General features: G+C 37.5%; 1 long non-coding RNA gene across 1 annotated transcript; it reads right to left on the bottom strand.

Moving 5' to 3' along the window:
• Positions 1 to 4,623: 4,623 nt before the first annotated feature.
• LOC110907550 lies at positions 4,624 to 18,182 on the bottom strand. The gene is made up of 3 exons (XR_002573962.1): positions 18,026 to 18,182; positions 17,277 to 17,364; positions 4,624 to 4,819 (listed from the first exon to the last, which is right to left on the bottom strand). It is a non-coding gene; the product is annotated as an uncharacterized LOC110907550 (long non-coding RNA).
• Positions 18,183 to 19,838: the final 1,656 nt, after the last annotated feature.

Below are 19,838 nucleotides of genomic sequence, written 5' to 3'. Positions count from 1 at the left end.
GGGCCGGTTTGTAAGGCCGGACTTAAGTTAACTGACACGCCACAGGTATAATGCCCACAAGGTCGATTCCTTATAGTGGGATACCAGTTTTTACATAATGCAACTGTCAGGTGTACGCCTACACCCCGTGCTTAGGTCGTGGCCATTTCATGAATGATGCCAAGGATATCCGGGACATGGTCATTTAACCCCCAAGGGCCATACACCAAATAATACATATCAAACAGGTTATGTAAATACATCAATCACAATACGATTTAAATGACTACATACACCCGACCAAGCGGTACTTTTATAGTATCGTATCTCAAGCCCGTATAGGGAAAATAAGTTAAGGGTATTTACCTGAGCAATAGTATAATTCAAATACAGCAAGTGCACGTAGCTTTTACTGGGCTCCTAATCTGGAACGAAGGTTTTAATAACCTATTAGAATCCTAACGGGTCTTTAATTAAGTTTATACTTAGACCGGTTAGTTTTCCAAAGGAAAACACGGTTCAAACGCACGATAAAGCGAAGACCGGTTTAGAATGTGGTTTTGACCCGACAAGCTTGCATGCTTGTTTAATATGGGTAACTTAAACACATTATGGATTTTGAGACAAAAACGATATGGTTTGACCCGTTTCGGCTAATATATGCAAACTAGTTACATACGCCGATCCGAACACAAAACATGCGTAACGGGTAACCATAAGAGCCATATGCAAGTTTCCTAAGTTAATATGCCTTAAATATGTTGTGACATCAGAAAGATATCTTCTATTATGCCCCAAATGAATTTAAACTCAAATTACGCCCCGAAAGGGTATGTTGGTCATTTAAAAGGTTATAAAGGAGTTTAAATATAATTCTGAGTTTCGGATCTGATGTAATCAGTAAAAATACTCAATTTACTAAGTTATATCAGTAAGGTATAACTTATATGTGAAATCTATCCTTTATGACCAAACTATGCATCTTAAGGGCATTTTGGTAATTTCACATAAGCCTAAAAGGTCAAAATCGGAAATCTGAGCTTAAGACCTTTGCTTACTGTTAGAATGTAAATATTTACTAAAAATATCAGTAAGCATCAAACCTTATATTTATAAAATGGTTTTAATATATACTATGCGTTAAAAACGCTTAAAAAGGCGATTTGGAGCCATTTCCGGGTTTTTAAAGAAAAGCTGATATTTTTATTATTCCAGAAGGCTCAAAATACTTTATTTATCATATTAGATCAGTAGAAAAAGGTTTGGGATCAAAAGGATTTGTAAAACTTATTTTATAGCCCAAAAGGGCAAAACCGGCAATTACCGAATTAAGCTTAGAACTCTATGTTATGCTCAGCCTAGAAATAAATAAAAATCTTCAAAAATCCCAAAATATTATATTACATCAGTGGGTAATAAGTTTGGTATCAAAAATTAGGTTTAGATAGGCTGTATGCTAATTATTCGGTTTAATTACTAAAAAGCTTTCTAATTACGCTAACGAGCATAACCCTTAATCTAGACCTCAAACTGATGTCAAATTTTAGGGACAAGTCTATAAATCAGTAGTGAAGGTTTATATTCTTTCACTTTATCAAAAATCACATTTTAGGATGATAAGGGCATGATAGTCAACATTTAAGCATTTAACGGAATCATGCATATGAATCGGATAACTAATGAACCAAGTTATATAATCTCAGAGGGTTATACTTATAGGTAACTTGGTCCTATTAGAGCTCTAAGGCATTCCTAATTCATGCTCAAACGGGTCAGAACTGAAAGTCAAAGCATAAGTCAAACTATGCGACTTTCGGTCCCGAACCAAGCTTAAACTAAAAATTGTCGAGTTGAACATGTTTAGACATGTTCTTACATTAATTACCAAGTTATATTAATGTCAAAACAGATTGCATAGCTTCTACATTGCTAATTATGCATTTATTCGAAAATTAGCTTTCTGTTGACTTTTTATAATCAAGTTTGACTCGACAATTGACCTAATTAGAGTGGGAATCAGAGGGTGACCTTTTAGAGGTTTAATGCCCACATAATTACCAACTCATAGGTACTTTCATAATGAAATTTGACTGGAGCAATTAAGATTAATGACGAAGTCAAACCTTAATTACGACGGTTTGACTAAACGCTAATAAACTAAGCAAAACTGAATTAAAGGAGGTTAAGCATACTTACAATAGTCCTAAGCACAACTAATGATCACTAGGAAAGATGCTTGAGCTCCAGGAACCTCCAAGAAGTGAGTTGTGATGGTTACAAGTGAATGAGCAAATGAAAACCCAAAGTTCATGGCTTTATATAGGTTTCTTGGATCATTAGGATCATGCCAAACAAGTCTAGGAATGTTATGGGATCATTACAAGTGTCCCTAGGCCTTAATATACCAGCAAACAAGCCCATAGAATCAAAAACAACCATTTTAAGTCGGTTACAAGGCTTTAACAGGCAGCTGTCAACATTTTCTGTATCTGGGGACCTTAGGCGGCCCATGTAAGGATCCATAAGGATCTTACGCGCCCCGCATGGCTAGTCTGATCCGGTTACAAAGTTTCATAAATTGCAATTTTGGTCCCTGGTCCTTCCAAACTTGATTTTAAGCTTATTTCTTGCACTATAAACCCCCAAACTTGACTTTTAAGGACCCCAAGTCATAAACCAACTTTGTTTGGTCCCCGGTTATTCATACGTTCACCGAAAAGTCTTAAATTTCAACGTTGACGCTTTTAACCCCTCATATACGGATATTGTCATAACTTTCTCATACTTTATCAAAACCTTGTGAAATTTTTACCACACATCCTTGTGAGTATAATTTATCATTACAAAGCTTCGGGTCTGCTAAAAGATCACTCAGAGGTATACTTTAAACATGTTGACACATTTAGCCCCTATAGTTTGTAATTCCTCACTTTCTTTCACAATTAGCTTCGTATGATCCATGACTTATTCATTTGAAGGTATAAACATCTTGTAGGGCTATTTTAAAAATATATTTATCCATTGTGACATTCTGGATCCTTATATTCACACAGTTTCCTTGTTTGTCAACTTTAGCCCTTTTAATTCAGTCCCTTGCACGTTTAAAGTCCATGACATGTGTCGATATAATATTGGACATGAATTTTCGAGGTGTTACAAAGTCGCTATCCAAGTGGGAAACATCATGGGCCTCACATTTTTCTCCTTAACTTCAACCTAGTGGGTATTCCCCACCCGAGTCACCATCCCAGTGGTTAATACCATAGGCTTCAGTTGTATATTTTTTTATTACCTCATATAGATTGATGATGGAATTTTTTTCAGACGCCACTAGATCCGAATTTAGTCTCCTAAAAAGGAAAAAGCGTGACTATTTACTTATGGTGGTACCTTTTATACCCTCAACAGTTTCTGCTTTTCTATTTCTCCTAAGATGAGAACCCACAAGACTTCAAGATTTTTAATATGATATATTAAAAGCAATCTAGGAAAACCTCTAAGTCGGCTGGGTCTACCGGTACATCCCAGAAAATACGTTTTTTTAACTATTTTTATCTCTCATTTATAATATTTTGATAACAAAAAAAAAATCCCAATTTTTCTATCATTTTCCATTTATTTGAACTTATTTTCCTGGAACATTTTCTCATTTTCTACTTTTTTGGATTTCTTTTAAATTTTTTTGTAGTTTTTTTCTGACTCAAATCTATTTAAAAGGACGTAGTCTCCCAACCACATACTTAAAATTTACATTGTCCTCAATGTAGGATGAAAGACAAATAAAATTAAATAAGAAAGAATAATAAACTAAAAACATATAATGGAACAAACTCGCCTAGAGCTGCAAACGAACAAAACGTTCGGCGAACAGTTCGTGAACCGTTTGGTGGGAAGTTCGTTTGTGTTCGTTCGTTTATTAAACAAACGAACACAAACAAGAAATTTCGTTCGTTTAGTTAAATGAACATACATGAACAGAGGTCGTGTTCGTTCGTTTATGTTCGTGAACGTTCGGTAACGTGTGCATTTGTGTTCGATAGTTCATTAGTGAATTTAGTTTTTATATCTATTTAAATACTTCAAAATTCTAACAAATTAAATATCTAATAAGTGTCAGTGTATTATATATTTTGTTCATGAAACGATTGTTTGTGTTCGTTTGTTTGTTTCCATTTGTATTCATGAACATTAGTTTGTGCTCATTTGTGTTCGTCAATGTTCGTTTTTGTTCGTTGCCTAAAATTAACAAACAAACACAAACGAACACGAACAAGTTCATTTCTTTAACAAACGAACACGAACATAAAATCACGCTCGATAAGTGTTCGTGAACGGTTCGCGAACACATATATTTCTTAACAAACGAACACGAACAAGGTCTTGTTCGTGTTTGTTCGGTTCGTTTGCAGCCCTAAACTTGCCTGGTAGCAAAAGTCTTCGAATTCCAAACCAAAACGAGCACGACTGTATAGCATTTCATTCGCAGCCGTCTGACAAACTGGTACACTTAAGTTGTCTTTTACATAATGAGTAACAGCTCTGCATCCCTGCCCGAATGGAGATTGAGTACGGACGGGTCAAACTGTAACGCCCGTCTTATAAATCTGGATTTTATAAATAAGATACACATTTTATATGCTAAAATGTGACTTTACAAAATCAACTTGTCATGCTAACATTCCCATAGTTTACAACATTTCAAAAAGTACATGTTTATAAATGTTTACATAATTCATTTTTTTTTTTGCAAACAAGTCAAGATTTGACGCGGAAGCTTCATTTAATGTGTGTTCGGTTCTTGCTCGCCACTTGATCTTCATCTGGGACTCTCGACATTCACCTGTGATCAAAACCAACTTAGAAGTCAGTTGTGATAGTTAAATAACAAGTACAACAAGTTAATCGGGTCAAATATTCGAAATAAACAAAAAAAAAATCAATATTTTCAGAAATTAGGTCATCACCACGTGCGACCATGGCCGTGGCACTACGCCACGGTCTCTTTTTGACAGATTGTTGCAGCTGGTTGCTGCATATTCTCAGCACGGCCGGATTTTATGGAAACGAGCATAACTTTCTCGTTTTTGATCCGTTTTACACGATTCTTTTTCCTACGTGACCATAATTTAATTCTCCATCTCATGGAGTTAAAATCCGACATCTGGATTAACAAAATTTCAGACTTATAAGTCTTCGGTTTACTACACTTTTTACTAATTTTGACCCGTTATGATTTTATCACACAAACATGTTTATTTGATCTTTAAACTCATGAAATTCATAATTTCAATATCTCCTATCATATTGTAACACCTCGAAAATTCATGTCCAATAAGACGAAGACACGTGTCATGTAAAACAAACGTGTCAGGAACCCGGATCAAATAAAGGATGTATGGTAGGATTTAAAAAGGGGCGTCATGTTATTAAAATACCTCTGAACGACCCAAGGGTGACATGTTATTAAAATACCTCTGAGCGACCCAAGTTATAAATCCCAAGACCTTAAATCGTTATGATAAACATCTAATATGTTAACCGGTTGTTCCTAAATAGACAACCTTCATCCTTATACGGAAAATGGGTTCTTTAAAATGTTACTACTACAATTAAGAATTTAAATTGGCTAAGAGAATTGAATTTGAATTAATGCATGTCCAAACAAGAATTCTTGAGGTTTCCGTCACTTTAAAATTGCCACAAGGTGCCAAAAGATGTAAGTGCATGGCTAGGCATGCAAAGGCTGACTACATGGTCCCTCAACTGAAAAGGATAGCAAGTTTACAAAGTTGCATGGTCAAAATTTGGAAGTTTGTAAAATTTTTGGATTCTGGTCATTGGTTACGGACCGTATGGCTGTAAGCTTACGGTCTGCAAGGATCGGTTACGGACCGCAACCAGTTAAGCATACGGTCCGCAAGAAGCATATCTGGGCGTATCAGACCAGGGTCGGTTACGGACCGCAACCACCAAAGCTTACGGTCCGTAAGAGATGGATACGGACCGCAAGGAGCTTGGCTTACGGTCCGTAAGCCTGTCGCTGGCAGCAGGTTTTGGACATCTGCCTGTTCAGCCTGTTGCACCGCCTTAGTAGTGTGGTTTTCGAAATCAGGGGCATGATAGGCAGTATATAGCATCTTAGGGACACTTGGGGTGATCTTGTAACAATCATAGACTACTTTGGCATGATCATGAGCAATAGGGTTCACTATATAAGGAGTTGAAGTTTTGAACATTGGACTTGCTCACTTGCAATTTATTCAAGCATTCTCTGGAGCTTCTCTAGACAGCAATCAAGTTTCTCTTAAGTCCCTAATCATATTTAGGACCTTTGTAAGTATTCCTAATCATTCTTAGTTCAGTTTAGCTTAGTAATTAGCTAAAAGTCAAACCATCATAATTAAGGTTTGACTTCGAGATTAAACAATAATTATCCAATAACATCTCGAATTAAAAGTACCTATAAGTAGGTAATTATGTGGGTAACAAACCCTCAAAAGGGTATTTTCAGATTCCCAGACTAACTATGTTAATTGTCGAGTCAAAGCTTACTTTAAAAAGTCAACAGAATGCTTATTTCCAAATTAATGCATAATTAGCAATGTAGGGTACATGCAACTTGTTGGATCATTAATATAACTTGGTAATTAATGTAAGAACATGTCTAAACATGTTCAACTCGACAATTTTCAGTTTAGGCTCGGTTTGGAACCGAAAGTCGCATAGTTCGACTTATGCTTTGACTTTCAGTTCTGACCCGTTTAAGCCAAGTTTAGGATTGCATTAGAGCTTCTTTTGGACCTATTTATATGTTAGTGTAACCCTCTATGATTATACAACTTGGTTCATTAGATAACGATTCACATGCATGATTCCGCTAATTGCCTAATTGTTGACTATTATGCCCTTTCCACCCTAAAATGTGATTTTTGAAAATGTAAAAGAGTAGACACCTTAGTTACTGATTTATAAACTTGTACCTAAAATTTAACATCAGTTTGAGGTCTAGATTAAGAGTTATGCTCATTAGCGTAATTAGAAGCCTTCTTAGTAAATAAATGGCATAATTAGCATTTAACATATCTAAACCCAAATTTTTATACAAAACTTTATACCTACTGTTGTAAAATAATATTTTGAGATTTTTAGAAATTTTTATTTGATTTTAGGCTGAGCATAACTTAGTGTTCTAAGCCTAATTCGGTTAATGCCGGTTTTGCCCTTTTGGGCTATAAAATGAGTTTTATAAATCCTATTAACCCCAAACCTTTTTCTACTGATTTATTATGATAAATAAATTATTTTGAGCCTTCTGGAATTTTAAAAAAAAATATCAGCTTTCTATACAAAACCCGGAAATGGCTCCAAATTGCCTTTTCAGTCACTTTTGCGACATAGTATGTATCAAAACTAGTTTATGTATATAAGGGTTGATACCTACTGATAAATTCAGTAAATTTTTATATTATAACCGTAAACAAAAGTTCTAAACTCAGGTTTCCAGTTTTAACCTTTTAGGCTTATGTGAAATTACCAAAATGCCCCTTTGGTGCATAATATGGTTATAATTAATGAATTTCACATATATATGATACCCTACTGTTATAACTTATTAAATTAAGTATATTTACTAAATAAATCAGACCTGTAACTCAGATTACAAATTAAACTCTTTTATACCCTTTAAAATGACCAAAATGCCCTTTTGAGGCATGGTTTGTGTTTAAAAATCTTTTCGGGCATAATAGGAGATATCTTACTGATATCACAACATGTTTAGTGCATATTAACTCAGGAAACTTGCATATGATTCATATGGTTACCCGTTACCCACTTTCGCGTTCGGATCGGCTTATGTAACTAGTTTACACATTTTAGCCGAAACGAGTCAAACCATATCCTTTTTGTCTCAAAATCCAGAATGTGATTATGTTACCCATATTAAACAAGCACGCAAGCTTGTCGGGTCAAAACCACATTCAAAACCGGTCTTCGCCTTCCATGCGATTGAACCGTATTCTTTCTTTAAAAACTAACCGGTCTAAGCTTAGGCTAAATTAAAGACCTGTTAGGATTCTAATAGGTTATTATAAACCTTCGTTCCAGAATAGGAGATCCAGTAAAAGATATTTGCACTTGCTTCTGTGATTTTACTTGCTCAGGTAAATACTTTTAACTTATTTTCCTTATACGGGCGTAGGGGTATATAAAATAAAGCTTGGTCGGGCGTTGAATCGTTGATCCAATAGAGGTTAAATCATTGATATGTCCTGTTTAAATTGTTTTGTTGCTTTAAGCCTTTGGGGGGTTAATGACCATGTCCCGGATATCTTTGGCATCATTTTACGAAATGGCCACGACCTAAGCATACGGGTGTAGGTGTACACCGGTTGTGCATAATTAAATATTAAGGTATAACCGCCGGTTTAGGTTGAACCGATGCAGGATTATATTAAGTGGCGTGTCTATTGATCCTTAACCCGGTGTAGACCCGGGCTACTGGACGCATAAGAAACATGTAAATCTTTTACAAGTTTATATTCAAATAATTATCCCAAGTTATAAAAATCTTTTGTGCCATGTGCATTCAAATCAATTTTCAATCCTTTTAAAAATGAGTCCGTTAAATTGTATTTACCAGTGCAAACTGACATATTTTCCCAAAAAGATTCAGTGCAGGTACTACGCGTAATAGGCTGGCCTCTCCTAGCATCAACTAGAAGTCTCGCAAGCTTAGGTATCAAAATCTGTTGAACAATATTTCCTCTTTATTTCGATCCGCCTGTGGATCTGTTTCGACTACATTGTGATACTTAAATATTACAATTTTATTTGGTTGAAATAAATCTATCTTTTGCTTCCGCTGTGCATTTTAAATTTGTGTTGTTTGACTATGATGATATCAACTACGTCACGATACTCCCCACCGGGCCCACCGGTGACACTTGGAAAATAGGGGTGTGACAGGTTGGTATCAGAGCCAACACTGAGTGAATTAAACACTAGCCTTTTTTGTGTTTAATCTCAGTGCACAAATTGCACATTCCTCGAGTTCCGAGCCTAGACAAAGAACATAGGACAAATTATGTTTTTGTTTTACTTTGTCTTTTATTTTATATTTGGTGGTTATCTTAATCATGTTTGCAGGTAAGAATGCCGCCAAGGTTTTTGAGAGGAAGAGGCAAGGGCCCAGTTACGGGCCATGACCATGAAGTCGGGCCTTCGCACCGGCGTACACCATCGATTACAATGAGCACTAGCCCTCAGGAGCCATGGAGAGTATACGTTGAACCCGGGAGGCGATCGGTCTCCTTGAGTTCCTCACCGTCCTATTTGCATTCTTTCGGGCCGCAATCCGAAAACGAGCCCGACAACCCTCCGCCTTCATTCATACCGTTGCAGCGGTCAAACTCGCACCATTCTTTTGGTGACCCTACCCCTGCTTTCCAGAGCCGGTTCAACCCGGCTAATTTTATTCAGGAACCCGTGGGTTTTAACCCACTTGGACCAGAAGATCATTTTTCTGGTGAAAACGACATGGATGAAGATACGGGTCCCATGGAGCCTGCAACCGGGACCCCGAACCACCCCATTGAAATCTCCGATGGGTCATCTTTTCATGGATCACCTTACCGTGGTCCTGACAGCTACCAGGCGAGGTTCGCCCAATACGAGTGGTATTTTACACCCTCTGAAAACTCGTCTCCATTCCAGCAGCAGCAGCAACAGCAGCAGGATCCTTCCGAGGATTCTCGATTTGTGGCAGTCACTCCGCCACCACCACCACCAGTGGAACAGCAACCGCCTCCGGAGCCATCGAGGCGGAGAAGGTCAAACGCGCGGATGTCCGTGCGAGGAGGAGTCCGCATCAGCACTCCTCAGCCCTCGAGTGGCAGTCATTATCCGCCACTCTAAGAAGAAGAAGACCCGCAGATGGGGGGTCCATCAAACCCCATCCCAGAGATCAACTCTGCGCCTATGGCGCCACCATTGTGTTTTGATAACCCAATCCCTGCTTACGCCGGTTCAGCAGCGTATAACCCTTTTGAGCAGCCGGCTCATACCCATTATGACTATGTCAATGTGGACCCATACCAGGAGGCATGGGGCTACAATGCTCGTCACCCAGAGGGACCCTATGGTGGTCTTTGGACCACTGGTTACCCAACTTATGGGTACCAGCGTCCGCCACCTCCTCAACCTTTGTATCAGCCGCCGCAGCCACAGTTAATCCCGCCGGAGCGCCAACAAGAGGTTCTCGATAGGTTGAACCAAGTTGAGCAAGAAGTTCGAGAAGACCGCAGGGAACGCCAAGGCTTCTTCAAGGGTCTGTCAGACCTACTCAAGGGGAAGTCCAAAAGAAGAGGTCATTGAAGACCTTTGTTTATTTAATTTGTTTAGTTGTAATCAGTCCCTGCGTGGGCATGTCTTTTAACCCCTGCGTAGGTTTGTTGTTTGTTTCGCCCCTGCGGGGGCATGTTATTTTGTAGAAGTCCCATTTAGGGCAAAAGTTGTACTTGTTAAATTTATTAATGAGATGTTAAATTTAAATTTTCATTTTATTTGTTATTAATTATGTGCATGAAACATAAGATAAATGAAAATAATTTTTATAATTAAAAGATCTACCATTATATTAAAATGGCAAAATCTAAAAAGGACAAGACCTAGCCATATGTCATCATAAAACAGGGCCAAAATGGTAGTTCCATAATTAGATTCAGATCCATACTAACATCTCAACATAGGACTGTTCTTCGTTAATTAATGAAAGAATCTTAAAGGTAAAAACCTAGCCTATGTGTCGTTGCAGACATGGCCAAGATGGTAGAACCTATGCAAAGGATTCCAATTTCCTGTTAGCATCTGAAAGAATGTTAACATCCATGACAAACTGTGATACGATAAAATCACATAGGTCATCTTTTAATTGGGTTATTTAAATTCCTTTAATTATATAACCATCCCTTAAGGATGAAGTGCCTACGGGCTAAAGAATAATGTCCTTAGGACTAAAGACAGTAGTAGATTGTATCTCCCTGTCTAGAATAAGGCAATAAACTTTGATTAAAGCCTTAATACCCTGACTCTGTAAAAGTCTTGGTATATAGATTAAATTTGTCTCTATATGACTATGCCCTTTTGTGCTAAATTAAAATATAGGATTGTTATAAAAGTCCTGAACATATAATTAACTAACAAATTAACCAAAAGTGGCTATTAAAATCATGGTAAATAAATCATATAATATTGTAAAGCCTTCTAAATAAAACCTTGGCCATTATCTTTTATATGTAGCAATCGAAGCTACATGGCTGGGTCGGATGAAGCAAATAGCCATCCGGTGGAAAACCACAATAATGCTAGAATACAGCTAACTGGTGCGGAGCTGCAAGCACTAGTCGATAATGCTGTTACTAGGGCGTTGGATCGGCAAAACAGTGAGTCTTCTGGGACTCGAAGTAGGACCCTATCTACACCACATTCCAAGCCTAAGACCCATTCTGAGGCTCACAGCAAGCCACCCTCTATTCAGCCTAAGCCTAAGAAAGAGGAATCAAAGAAAGATGATGATCGACATTCCTCAAACGAAAACAGTATTCCATCCAAAAAGATTGTATTTGATGATAAACCTCGTGCTAAAGGTTGCACATACAAGTACTTTGTTTCATGCAAGCCCCAAGATTTCACAGGGGAGAAAGGGGTTGTGGATTGCATGACTTGGTTGGATGAGATGGACACTGTGGTTGATATTAGTGGGTGTGCTAGAAGGGATATAGTGAAGTTTGTGTCCCAGTCTTTTAAGGGTGAGGCCCTAGCCTGGTGGAGATCCCTGATCCAAGCTACGAGGAAAGTCCCATTGTACAACATGTCTTGGGAACAATTCGTGGCACTAATCAAGGAAAATTACTGCCCTCAGCATGAGGGGGAAAAGATTGAGTCTGATTTTCTATCGTTGGTTATGAAGAACCTAGATTGTCAAGCCTACCTCACGAGTTTTAATACGATGTCAAGGTTGGTTTCTTATCTTGTGACACCGGAGCCTAAAAGAATAGCTCGATTCATTGGGGGTTTAGCCCCAGAGATAAAAGCAAGTGTGAAGGCCTCTCGGCCAACTACATTCAGGTCTGTAGCTGATATATCCCTGTCCCTCACTTTTGACGCGGTCCGGCAAAGATCGCTGAGGCACACGGATGCTGAGAAGAGGAAGCGCGATGATGACAACTCACGACGCTCAGGCAAAAAGCACAAGGGAAACCATGACCACAGGAAGGGGTCGGAATCTAAAAAGGATGGGCATTAGTCTGGAGATAAGCCCAAGTGTAAAGTCTGCAAGAAATACCACTTTGGGAAGTGCAGATACGACTCAAAATCCCAGTCTCAGCCGAGGCCATGTGGGATTTGCAAATCAACTGAGCATAAGACCCTAGAATGCAAGAAACTCAAAGATGCAACTTGCTACAGTTGCAACGAAAAAGGGCATATCAAGACAAATTGCCCAAAAGCTGCGAAGAAAGCTGAAAAAGGAAAGAAGACCAATGCAAGGGTCTTCCGCATGGATGCGAAGGAAGCTGTTCAGGACGACAATGTCATAATAGGTACTTTTCTTATTAATGATGTCTACGCAAGAGTATTATTTGATTCAGGAGCAGATAAATCGTTTGTAGATGATAAGTTTTGTGAGTTGTTGAAGATGCCTGTTAAGACCTTAAGTGTGAAGTATGAAGTGGAATTAGCTGATGGAACCATAGAAACCGCTTCAACTGTATTAGATGGATGTGTCATATCCATTAGGAACCACTCTTTTCCCTTGTCCCTCCTTCCATTTAAGTTAGCTGGCTTCGATATGGTGATAGGCATGGATTGGTTATCGCATAACTAAGCCCAGATCGTCTGCAACAAGAAACAAGTGGTGATCAAGACTCCGTCTGGTGAGTCGCTTACCATTCAAGGAGACACCCGGTACGGGTTACCTGAGCAGGTGTCTATGCTCAAAGCATCTAAATACTTAAAGAAGGGTTGTGTCATTTATATGGCATAAGTGACTGTCGACGAGCAGAAACCCAAGATTGAAGATATTCCAGTCATTTCTGAATACCCTAAAGTTTTCCCTGAAGAACTACCTGGTTTGCCACCAGATAGGCAAGTAGAGTTCAGAATCGACATAATTCCAGGAGCAGCGCCTGTTGCTAGAGCACCTTATAGGTTGGCACCAACAGAAATGAAGGAATTAAGGACGCAATTAGACGAATTGCTAGCCAAAGGTTTTATTAGACCTAGCTCGTCTCCATGGGGAGCGCCAATCTTGTTTGTCAAGAAGAAAGATGGGTCAATGCGTTTGTGCATCGATTACCGTGAACTTAATAAGGTCACTATCAAGAATAGGTATCCTTTGCCCAGGATCGACGATCTGTTCGATCAACTTCAAGGAGCAAGCTATTTTTCCAAGATTGACCTAAGGTCAGGCTATCATCAATTGAAGGTTAAAGATGAAGATGTGCACAAGACTGCATTTAGGACTCGTTATGGTCATTACGAGTTTCTAGTGATGCCTTTTGGGCTCACTAATGCACCTGCCGCATTCATGGATCTCATGAATCGCGTCTGCAAGCCTTATCTGGATAAATTTGTCATCGTCTTCATCGACGACATCCTCATCTACTCAAGGAACCAAGCTGACCACGAGAAGCATCTCCGTTGCATTCTGAAACTGCTTCATCAAGAAAAGCTCTATGCCAAATTCTCTAAGTGTGAGTTCTGGCTTCGTGAAGATTGAAGCCATCAGTTTAGGCTCGGTTTGGAACCGAAAGTCGCATAGTTCGACTTATGCTTTGACTTTCAGTTCTGACCCGTTTAAGCCAAGTTTAGGATTGCATTAGAGCTTCTTTTGGACCTATTTATATGTTAGTGTAACCCTCTATGATTATACAACTTGGTTCATTAGATAACGATTCACATGCATGATTCCGCTAATTGCCTAATTGTTGACTATTATGCCCTTTCCACCCTAAAATGTGATTTTTGAAAATGTAAAAGAGTAGACACCTTAGTTACTGATTTATAAACTTGTACCTAAAATTTAACATCAGTTTGAGGTCTAGATTAAGAGTTATGCTCATTAGCGTAATTAGAAGCCTTCTTAGTAAATAAATGGCATAATTAGCATTTAACATATCTAAACCCAAATTTTTATACAAAACTTTATACCTACTGTTGTAAAATAATATTTTGAGATTTTTAGAAATTTTTATTTGATTTTAGGCTGAGCATAACTTAGTGTTCTAAGCCTAATTCGGTTAATGCCGGTTTTGCCCTTTTGGGCTATAAAATGAGTTTTATAAATCCTATTAACCCCAAACCTTTTTCTACTGATTTATTATGATAAATAAATTATTTTGAGCCTTCTGGAATTTAAAAAAAAAATATCAGCTTTCTATACAAAACCCGGAAATGGCTCCAAATTGCCTTTTCAGTCACTTTTGCGACATAGTATGTATCAAAACTAGTTTATGTATATAAGGGTTGATACCTACTGATAAATTCAGTAAATTTTTATATTATAACCGTAAACAAAAGTTCTAAACTCAGGTTTCCAGTTTTAACCTTTTAGGCTTATGTGAAATTACCAAAATGCCCCTTTGGTGCATAATATGGTTATAATTAATGAATTTCACATATATATGATACCCTACTGTTATAACTTATTAAATTAAGTATATTTACTAAATAAATCAGACCTGTAACTCAGATTACAAATTAAACTCTTTTATACCCTTTAAAATGACCAAAATGCCCTTTTGAGGCATGGTTTGTGTTTAAAAATCTTTTCGGGCATAATAGGAGATATCTTACTGATATCACAACATGTTTAGTGCATATTAACTCAGGAAACTTGCATATGATTCATATGGTTACCCGTTACCCACTTTCGCGTTCGGATCGGCTTATGTAACTAGTTTACACATTTTAGCCGAAACAAGTCAAACCATATCCTTTTTGTCTCAAAATCCAGAATGTGATTATGTTACCCATATTAAACAAGCACGCAAGCTTGTCGGGTCAAAACCACATTCAAAACCGGTCTTCGCCTTCCATGCGATTGAACCGTATTCTTTCTTTAAAAACTAATCGGTCTAAGCTTAGGCTAAATTAAAGACCCGTTAGGATTCTAATAGGTTATTATAAACCTTCGTTCCAGAATAGGAGATCCAGTAAAAGATATTTGCACTTGCTTCTGTGATTTTACTTGCTCAGGTAAATACTTTTAAGTTTTAACTTATTTTCCTTATACGGGCTTGGGGTACGGTATATAAAATAACGCTTGGTCGGGCGTTGAATCTTTGATCCAATAGAGGTTAAATCATTGATATGTCCTGTTTAAATTGTTTTGTTGCTTAAAGCCTTTGGGGGGGGGGGGGTTAATGACAATGTCCCGGATATCATTGGCATCATTTTACGAATTGGCCATGACCTAAGCATACGGGTGTAGGTGTACACCCGTTGTGCATAATTAAATATTAAGGTATAACCGCCGGTTTGGGTTGAACCGATGCGAGATTATATTAAGTGGCGTGTCTATTGATCCTTAACCCGGTGTAGACCCGGGCTACTGGACGCATAAGAAACATATAAATCTTTTACAAGTTTATATTCAAATAATTATCCCAAGTTATAAAAATCTTTTGTGTCATGTGCATTCAAATCAATTTTCAAACCTTTTAAAAATGAGTCAGTTAAATTGTATTTACCAGTGCAAACTGGCGTATTTTCCCAAAAAGATTAAGTGCAGGTACTACGCGTAATAGGCTGGCCTCTCTTAGCATCAACTAGAAGTCTCGCAAGCTTAGATGTTAAAATCTGTTGAACAATATTTCCTCTTTATTTCGATCCGCCTGTGGATCTGTTTCGACTACATTGTGATACTTAAATATTACAATTTTATTTGGTTGAAATAAATCTATCTTTTGCTTCCGCTGTGCATTTTAAATTTGTGTTGTTTGACTATGATGATATCAACTACGTCACGATACTCCCCACCGGGCCCACCGGTGACACGTGGAAAATAGGGGTGTGACACATATTAATCTCAAATCACGGGTTTCTTACATAATAAAAACCCGTTTACGCTTAAGTGCTTATTTTGACCCGTTAAGGGTATTTAAGCACTTTTAAGCCTAAAATCGCTTTCGATTGCTTCTAGCATTCCATCACCACATTTTTCATCATATAGCCTTCCACCACAACTGTATTTATGGTGGGTTTGATGTGGTGATCTACATAAACCAAATTTTGCCTCTCGAATCATTATTTTACGGCAAAGACTCAAATAGTGCCATTTGACTAACATATTACCTCTTTCAGCTTCTATACTTAATCTAAGTATTTATCTAATCACGAAACTCGTTTCCAAACAACCTTTAAGGATTGTTTGCTCAGTTTAACTTATAAGGGTGTTTTGGTCCATCTTGGCCCTTCATTAACTATGAGAGATTATTGCAAACATGTTTGACCCATAAGCCCTCTTTTTAACTATGATTTTATTTGAAAAGTCATTATGCCTTTCAAATGTAATAACCATCGTCCGAAACATTTAATTTACCTATTAAAGTAACCAGAAATCTATTTTTGACTCCGTTTAACTCTCATCAAACCTTGCGTTTAAATGAGAGTTATTCTATCATGCGTACCTGGCTCGGATCATTATATTGACCCATTTAAATACCTTGCCTCAACAGTTGCTAAGTAATAGTGATGTAGATATTCACTCGTTAGTTATCCCTGTAATCACACCACTCGACAAACCATTAGTCGATTTTGTCAATGAGTGATATTTTCACCTTTTGACCCGTTTGGTCTAAATGACCGATTATATTCATGAGATGACATTTATTACCTTCTCGTCTATATGACTCGCTCTGGTTTACACCATGCGGTCATTTTACTTACAACTCATTTCTTAACACCTTTGGCCTATTATGGCTTACATCATAAGTGTCTTTCAAAAACTAACGGTTACGGTCAACGTATGACCAAAATTTCCGTTTTACCCTTATCGTTTGTTTTGGTTTACCATATAATGTATCCATTAAGAATTCTGTGTTTATTAGTCATTGCTTGACTAAGTAACCATATTAGCCCTTTTTAACCATTAAACATGGTTTATTATCATCTTCGGTTATCTTGTTCCCTACGACTACACGTCGGAACATTATATCATGATTGTTATCTTATCTTATTCGTAGTTAATACGATGAGAGAATATTCTATAATTCAAGAGTAGTGTAAGATATACTTACCTTGCACCCGGATCATGCTTTTTCTTCATTCTTGATTCGTTTGACCCGTTTTCTTCCCAAGCTTTCACCTAGCTCGTCAAACGTCAAACTATCATTATAATTCACGAGATGGTTAGATTAGTCATAATCATTTACGACTATTCCATCTTACGGGTTTTATGTCGAAACTACTATTCGACTTCATCATTGGTTAGTTTGACTTTTAGAAGTCAACTACCTTTAATCATACCGTAGGCATAATTAAGTTAAATCATTGTTATGATTAGAATCCGTTTTAACCCATATTTCACGTAATTAGTCAAACTAGCCAATTACGCATCTCTCTCATAAAATCTTCTTTTTAATATTCATTCAGGCATTTTAACAAACATCTTGTAGGCGAGATTTTGTACACATATTTTCTCTAATTATGGTCATCATTTTAACCAAGTTTTAGTATCAAAATCATGCCTCTATGTCTAGTGTACATGAACTACACCTAGAACTAGCATCACAACACCAATGTTCATCCATTTAACACCTTAATTCAAGTGTTCATCATGTTTCTACAAAACCCATTTAACACATGATAGGGTAATTATCAAATCCCTAGTTTTGGCCTCAATTCATCAAGTTTTCAACTAGGGTTTGTTTCTAAACGAAGATTTCATCATAATAACACTTATATACATCAACATTCATTCCAGAATTTCGATTATAATTGTTCATCATAATCTCAAAGTATCACCAAATTACAAAATTTGACATACCTTTCGATCCTCTTGACTTGGTGATCGTTTATACGCGTTCATGCATTGATTTGGTCTTGAATTGATCCTCAATTTGGGGTTTTTAGCTTGAATAAGGGTGGAACCCTTGTTTTCCCCTTCCTGGTCGTACGAACACACACACACTTAGTGTGTGTGGTATTTTATTTCTTGTTTTATTAAAACAAGTTTGCCCACTTGGCCCTAATAGCTCTTCTTGTTTTATTTTGATCAATTGAAACCATAACTCATTATTTATCACTTAATTACATATTATTAACTAGGTTAATTATTCCTAGTTAATTTAATGGGTTCGGGAAGTCATAACCCGTTTTACTTTAAGTCCCGTTAAATCGGGCCTTTTATCCATTCTATTTTCTTGAAAGCTCTTATTCACATTTAATTAATATTAGGATCATTCACTTAATTCCTAATATTTGCCAGTTTACTTTTACCACTAACGGTACTTTCCCCGTCTTTAGTATTAATGGGGTTTAATTACCAAACCCGTTTTCGGGGTGTTACACAAACAAACTTGCACAAATAAACACAAACCCAAGCATAATACTGACTCAAAAATAAAAACCGACTCAAAATTGACTGACCCGAACTGACTCAAACTTGCTAATTTAGACTCAAAATACACAAATATACAAGAAATAAACTCCAAACTATCAAGCACTATGAGGATCGAGGCGAATAACCTAGACCTCATCCTTCTCACTCGGTCTAACTATGTATAACTTCAATCTATGACCGTTCACTTTGAAACTTTCACCATCTTTTCCCTCTATCGTCACACTACCATAGGGAAACACCTCTTTCACCACAAACGGTTCCGACCAACGGGACTTCAACTTTCCGGGGAACAACCTCAAAGGTGAATTATAAAATAACACCTCATCACCACACTTGAAATCTTTATTACCCTCCAACTTCCTATCATGCAACTCTTTCGTACGAAGTTTATAATCATGAGTATGCTCATACGCATGATCTCTCAACTCCTCTAACTCGTGAGACTCAAGAAACCGTTTACTCTTAGCTAAAAACATATCTAGATTCACGGATCTCAATGCCCAATATGCACGATGTTCTAACTCAACCGGAAGATGACAAGCCTTTCCATAAATCATCCGAAACGGTGTAGAACCGATCGGAGTATTATATGCCATACGAAAGGCCCACAATGCGTCATCCAACTCCTCGACCCAATCTAACCTATTTGCTCCAACTGTCTTCTCTAGGATCCTTTTAATCCCTATATTACTCACCTCTACTTGCCCACTCGTCTGTGGGTGATAGGCCGTTGCAAGCCAATGGGTGAGCCCATAGCGTTGCAAAGCCTTTTCCATCAAGGTACTGCAAAAGTGAGTGCCCCTATCACTAACTAGGGCCTTAGGAGTACCAAACCGAGCAAATAACTTTTGTAGGAAGTTAACTACAACTCTCGCACTATTAGTAGGCGTAGGAAGAGCCTCCACCCACTTAGACACGTAATCGACGACAAGTATGTACCTATTTCCACGAGACAGATAGTGGCAGACTTTAATTACCCATGATAGATAGTCGGGTTAGCAAACACGAGTCTCGTATAATCGAGTTATCAGTATTAAGAGGTATGTTGTTTTTATTATTATAAACATGAGTTGATCAAATATAAATATGGTAAAAGTTTACCATAAGTATTGGTTATAAAACTTTATGTTAAGTTTTGTATATATAATATTGAATTATAGGAGATAAAAAGTGATCGGCAAAGGATCCATCATATAGATTCTTTAGACGTCCAGGTGAGTTCATACGATTCCCTAAA

The sequence above is a fragment of the Helianthus annuus genome, chromosome 2, assembly GCF_002127325.2.
Source record: "Helianthus annuus cultivar XRQ/B chromosome 2, HanXRQr2.0-SUNRISE, whole genome shotgun sequence".
NCBI lineage: Eukaryota > Viridiplantae > Streptophyta > Magnoliopsida > Asterales > Asteraceae > Helianthus > Helianthus annuus.
This window is presented reverse-complemented; position numbering and strand designations above follow the sequence as displayed.